Here is a 6469-nt window from a genome sequence, read left to right as displayed (position 1 = left end):
TCGTATATTCGCCTCGACTGCTGAGAGGCGGCCTGCGTTGCTGTCGGTCACTTCGGTGTGTCGAAGCGTGTCCTCGCGCGTGTGCCTGCAAGGTGGGGCCGCCCCCTCTCCGGCCGGTTTCTCTAATTCTTCCTCCCTCTGTGATTCGGCTGGCGCGGTCGGTTCTGTTTCCTTTATTTCTGTGTCAGTGACGATCCGGCCTTACAAAGCAGAATGATGAGAGATGAATCAAATTAATGCCAAAGGGCTTATTGCCCAATTCCTTGAAATAGTTATGTCTGTTTGTACATCGAGCATAATTTTTACAAAATTCGTATAGCTATTCAAAACTATATGGGTGGCTTTTTTGCCTCCACCAGGATAGGTTGTATTTTCCAGTCATTTGTCCTTCTGTTGTGTTTCTCAAGCTGTAGTTCTCGGAGTGCCTGTGTCAGAGATTCTGATTCCATAGGGACAAGCAGTGGCATTTAAAAACGAGCGTCCCAGAGGATTTTCAGACGGGTTTGGAAAGCTACTGGTCCGTGATGGTAGCAACGTGGTGCAGGGGATTCTAATGCAGGTGTCGCTCAGGGCACACTACGCAATGCCACATGGTCTTTTAAAAACATGTATTTTAATTTAAAAAACTATTGTTTTTTTTTTATAAAGAGAGCCCATCCCTGCTGCTCCCACTGTTTCTGGTCAGGGGTGTCAGCCTTGGAGGCGTGCGAGCCCGCGATTCCGCCTGTCCTAGCGTTTGTAACCGGCCGTCTTGCTCAGACGGCGGGTAGGTGTCTTCGAAACCACTGTTATAAATCAGTTTAAATTAGTTAGATGAGGAAGTGTAAATATTCGATAACTAACAGGTGAGTAGTCACTGAATAAAAAGCTCCACTTTGAACAAGTGAAAGAACACGACGCATCTCAATGTCGGCCTGAGTTCCCAGCCTCCGGTCCTCCCCCTGTGGGTTCCCCCTGTGGGCGCCCCCTTTGGGCTCCCCCTGTGGCCTCCCCCTGTGGGCGGCTCGCTTCGTTTTTGGTGTTTCTGCAGTATTTCTCTCAGCGCCTTAAGCACTTACACATCCCCTCCCCGAGGTGGCTGGCAGTGCCCATCACCTAGAGTCTGTCTGCAGCTCTGCCTGGCGAGGCCTGGCTGCACCCAGCCTTCGTGCCCTGCAGTTCTGGCCATGGGGACAGTGTGCCCCTCGTGCTGGGTGCCCGTTCCTTTGCCCACGGCTGTCTTATTTCCATTGGTAACAAGTGACTGCTCCGGTCCCTTGTAACCTTCCCGTCAGTGGGCGCAGAACTGTGCGTGTGAGGTGCCTTCTCTGTCGCAGGGAGACCCGCCTGTTTTAAAGCTGCTTTTTCCTGGCGATGTTGCTGTTGCCTGTTTCCTTAATTGGTTCTGATCCATTACCCCGGGCCCCCCTTCCCCCTCCCTCCCCTTTTTTTAATAAGAAGAAGCTCTTGACGAAGAAGATTTTGATGTCCTGGATGACGTCCAGGTTCATTTTATATCTTTTCAAATGCCAGCCCCAGGGTCCGGCTCTGAGTGTGACCTGAGGGAAGTCCCCAGAGGTCGTTTAGAGAGTGGGGTGTCTGGCCTAGGAGCGAGCGTTGCTGGTGTGACGGATGCTACGGTCCTGGGCTGTCCTGAGCTTCGGAGGGCGCAGGGTCAGAAACGCTGGGACTCTCGTCCTGGCGCGTGGTCCCTGGTGAGGCAGTGCCACCGTTCCTGGCCTTTTTGTCCGTGTCTTGGGCTGCCATCCTGAGTGTCAGAATTTCCCCAGTGAGACACGCATGTCCGTTTTCTTCCTGGTGAGCTCTGTGGGGTATTTGCATACGCTGTTAAAAGACGACCCAGCCGACTGCACAGCGTTTGGTGTTAAGGTCAGTGTCCCGTCAAGGTCAGCGTCCTCTGAACTCGGAAGCCGCACTTGACTGAAAGCAGAGGGCCAGCCCGTTCGCGCTCCGGGGACCCCCGGCGGCTGGCGGGTGCGTGTGCTGCGGTTCTGTTCGCGTCACGCGCCTTCCTTCTCTGTCGGTTCCTTAGCTGTGCTCCCCGCTTTCCCGATGGGCCCTGTCCTTTCACAGGTCGAAGAAAGATGGGGGACGTTGGTAGGTAGCTGAGAGTGAGTAAACAAATAATCTAAACAACACCTAGCTTTATGCTTTTGAAAACATTTCAGCTTTTGTGACTGGTGGAGCTGGGGGCACAGGAACAAGCGACACCATGCCGTGTTGCCTGGCCGGCCCTTTCCATCGGCTCTGCGTGGGACCCGATGCTTTCGGCCTTGACCCTGACCTACCTTTCCAAGTTCATGTCTTCACCCTTCCCTCCACTTCAGTCACATCTGAGCACTTACCGTTTTCTGGTAAATGCGGGCCCTTTCTGGCTCCCCGCTTTATCTTTTCTCGCTGCTTCTAGGGCCTGTTTCCCGCACTTCGGCTCTTCATCCTCAGTGCATTAAAACGGCCTCCATTAAGGCTCTGCGCCAGAATCGCAAAGGAATGTAAAGCAGTCTTCCTCTGCTGCTCCGGGCCTGTAGTGCTTACCGACTCGTCCTGTAGTTGTGCTTGTCTCAGCGTCCTTCCTGGATAGGAAGCTGCTGGAAGGTATGAATCACGTCCTGTACCTCTTGGTTTCCTGTAAGGCCATTCTTGTCGGAGCTGGCCACTCGGCCTGGCAGGTGACTGCAGCCCAGCGATGGTCCTGGGCAGAAGGTCTGGGCAAATCTCGGCAGTGAGAGAATGCCCAGGACGTTGAGCAGCTGCTTACAGGGAAGGGTAGGATGGGTGCCAGGCACACGTTCCTGTGAGGCCCGTGGACAGGACCTGCTGTGAGGGGGGCCTCGCATGGGACACAGATAAAGGTCTGATCAGCGGCTGGTCGCTGTCAGGGTATATGGAGGCCCCGTCTGAGAACTGGGCTTTGTGTCTGATTTCTGAGTTTCAGGTCCTGAACGACCTGAGTGCCCAGTGAGATGAGAACCCGGACTGTGGAAAGCAGGGGTACCAGCCATGAACTTGGGAATGGGGAGGGCATGGAGTCAAGACAGACACGTTTGGCGCTTAGGTGCTGGTTGGGGCTTGGGCAGCAAGGAACCAAGAACTGAATTCTTGAAACTAGGACGTGAGGTTAAAGCAGGGTGAACAGTCACATTTAATCGATTTGAAGCTGACTCACTAAACTATTCATCATCTATCGCGCGTATTCCCGTTCCTTAGAGGCTGGGCCGTCCCTAGTTCACGTCTAGTGGTCTGGCTTTCCTAAAGGGGTGCCAGCCTCTCTGCACATAAAAGATGCTTATTTGCCAAATTAATTCCATTTTGACGTTCTAACGAGCCCCTCACGAAGAAAACATCAAACCGAGTTACACAGGAAATAACTAGCTTATACTCGAAATCATTCCCTTTTTAAGAATAATTGCTAATTGCAAATTGATGGGAGATTATTCTGTGATTTGCAGCCATCAAATGCTGGCTCGGAGAAAGGTCGTCCCACTCCAAAGTAGATACATTTTATTTAGTATCTTTTCATAGTTTTCATTGCTACAAGTTTAAAAGAACAACTGCAATGTCAATAATTATCTTTAAAAACAAAGTACTTACGAAGGGCCTGTGCCAAATGGACCGAAGATACAATGTATCTTCCTGAGTCCAGGAAGAAGCTTACAGGAGATTAACCTGGGAGGTACCCAAGGTTGCATTCGGAAGGCCTTGAACCCTGTGCTGAGGAGACGGACCCTCTCCTCTCCTGGGAGATGATCGAGAAGAGTTGCTTGTACCTTCGTGTTTTTAAATGTCGATTTCAATAGCAATAAAAGCTGTAGTACTTTGATATCTCTTCATTTGGTTCTTAGTTAGTGGTCAATCAGGAACCAACACGAAAACAGATTTGCGATTATTCTATGGGGGCCTCGGGTAGATTTGTTAAAAAGTGGATTAAGATAAATTTGGATTAGGAGATGTATGAAGAAATTAAGTTTAGACTTGAGAATCTAGACTTTAGGATATTATAGTATAGTTTAAAACTACCAAGAATTATCAATTATCTAGTCTAAGACACTGATCACTAATAAATAAGTTTTCAGTTTTTTCGTGAGGCCTCTCCGGTCTCATGGGAAATCCTAGGTAGCTTCATCAGCCTAACATTATGTTTGTCATTCCTACTATTAATTTAAAATAATAACCTTATTCTTTGGATGCTATCTCTGTAGACCTGTAGCTTCCCACGGTGAGTGTGCCCCAGTGAGCACACCTGTTTGCAGTACACACGTCTGTGTGTGAGACGATGCGTGCACACAGCGTCTGTGTACAAAAGAGTGAGAGGCAGGGCACGATGGCGCGGGCCACGGTGAAGCACTTCGCCAGGGTTTGGTGACACTTTGCTTGGCAGCTGCCCCGGTGAACTTGGCATAATCCAGTCAAAGACCAGCTCAGTTCTGTGATGTCAAGAAGAACATAACAGCGATTGGATTTCGTTTCTCAGAAGTAAATTTTAAAGCATAAAATATAACCATGATTTGCCTTGTAAGTAAATATATTGAAAATACATTGAGGACCATTTGGGGTAACTATGGATTAGTGGCTTTGACGTGTTTGTTTTTTCTCTGTCTTAAGTTTCTCTTCATTGTGATTTGTGTTGGAAGCCTGCGCAGGGAGGAAGATTAAGCCAAACCAGAGACCTGGCTATTCTTCTTCTTTGTGTTTTACAGGAAGGATGGGCAGGCGGAGGGAGAAGGCAGGGGCTTCAGCAGAAGTTAGAAAACACAGTAGATTTATTTTGTTAAACATCGATTATGTCCTAATTTTCCATTAAATAGATTGTCCTCGTGACTAGCTCTGATCCTAAGAATGCCACGAGGGCCTGGCTTCGTGGAGGAGCTCGCTGGCAGGGGCTCCGGAGGACTGAGCTGCGGCGTGATGATCCCGCTTTGCCCTGGCCTCCCTCCCCTGTCTAGTTTTAGGGGCATCGTGAGAGGGAACTTATAGGAAATCTTTTAAAACTACGTTCTGGTTTACTGTAAGCCTCATCAAATAAAGAAAAGGGATTGACAAGTTCAGGAATAGTTAGTGCATAGATCAGTGTGTGCGGCCGAGTCCATCACTGATAGGTGTGTGAAACCAATGAATAAACCGAGCATTGATAAGCTTTCTTATAAGGGTACAATGTAAAATCATGAGCCAATTCAGAAAAACCTATTACATTTTTCTTTATTTTATGTAAATGAGAAATGGTTTTTTTCCTGATGATTTTCTGTTAGTAAGGACTTGTTACAGACCAAAGGCTGTTAAACAAATGACCTCACACTAAATAATCACTGCTATGAATTATTCAGTACGACACGTTCAGGAGAATGTGTCTTATGATCGGGTTTGGACGATGGGTCCGCGCTGTTTATCTTGGCTCCTTCTGTGTGTCGGTCTTTCTCTGTGGATGGTTCTAGTTCGGTCGCTGTGATTTTTCCCGTGTTACCGCTGGATGGTTTGGCTTTAGCTGCTGCGTGAGTGACTGAGTGATGTGCAGAAGCGTAAGGGACACCCCGTTCATAGCAGGGCCCCGTGCCCCCAGTGAGCCTGAAAAACAAGGTCTCTCCGGAGCTCCCTGGGCGGCCTCCTCCCAAGGGGCCGAGTCCATCACTGATCCTTCACACCTGCACAGGGCGATTCTGTAAAGATAAGCGGAGGGAATAGTATGTACGGCAGAACGCTCCCTGCATCTGTGACGGAGATGACAGGGGGACCCTCGCTCTGTCATCGTGCTGTGCTCTGCAAACCTGTCTTCGTCGGGGGTCGAGGCCGCGTGGGTTGGCGCAACTGGCCATGACACATTCAAACGTGGGTGCTTGTGCGAACTTGAACCAGGTCCTGATGGTTAGACCTGTATTCTTTATAACCTCTTGTTTTCCAAATTTGCTTATACGGCAAGTATTTGTTGGACCTTAAAATGTACTGGAGATAAAGAAAAAATGAAGAAACAGACTCTGCCCACATGGTGATTTCTAGTGAGTTAATGGGCAGAGGGACAGGTCGCTGATTCAGTAAAGTACACAAGGACAAACACGGAGGTGTGCTACGAAGGCCACCTGAGTATGAAGCAAGGTCGTCCAGGTGGCTTAGCCAAGGAGGATGTTTCAGCAAGATGGCGCTGCCTGTGTCAGGGGCACATGGGTGTGTGTGACACAGCCTGGCATTGGGGGGAAGTGTGAATGGTTCATTGGAGTCAGAATATAGGACTTAGTCTATGGCCACGCCACCCTGAACAAGCCCGATCCTGTCTGATCTCGGAAGCTAAGCAGGGTCAGGCCTGGTTAGTGCTTGGATGGGAGACCACCTAGGAAGACAGGTGCTGTAGGCGTAAAAAATAAAAAATAAGGGATTGTAAGCTGACAAGGTCCTTGCAATCTGTGAGGTCAACCAAGGATTGCCTCACCTAAAAATGAATGAATGAATGACTGAATGAAATTACTTCACCCAGTTCGACAAC

The 6469-nt window shown here is 49.1% G+C and overlaps 1 protein-coding gene and 1 pseudogene across 1 annotated transcript in view; both read left to right on the top strand.

Annotated features, from left to right (window-relative positions):
- Positions 1-6469, top strand: part of NEK7 (NIMA related kinase 7) — an 87797-nt gene that overhangs the window by 5271 nt on the left and 76057 nt on the right. The gene's annotated exons all lie outside the window — the stretch shown is intronic.
- Positions 6223-6340, top strand: LOC112477527 (annotated as a pseudogene).

The sequence above is a fragment of the Pteropus alecto genome, unplaced genomic scaffold (genome assembly GCF_000325575.1).
Source record: "Pteropus alecto unplaced genomic scaffold, ASM32557v1 scaffold90, whole genome shotgun sequence".
NCBI classification, from domain to species: Eukaryota; Metazoa; Chordata; class Mammalia; order Chiroptera; family Pteropodidae; genus Pteropus; species Pteropus alecto.
The sequence above is the reverse complement of the archived record's forward strand: the minus strand, read 5'-3'. Positions and strand labels throughout refer to the sequence as shown.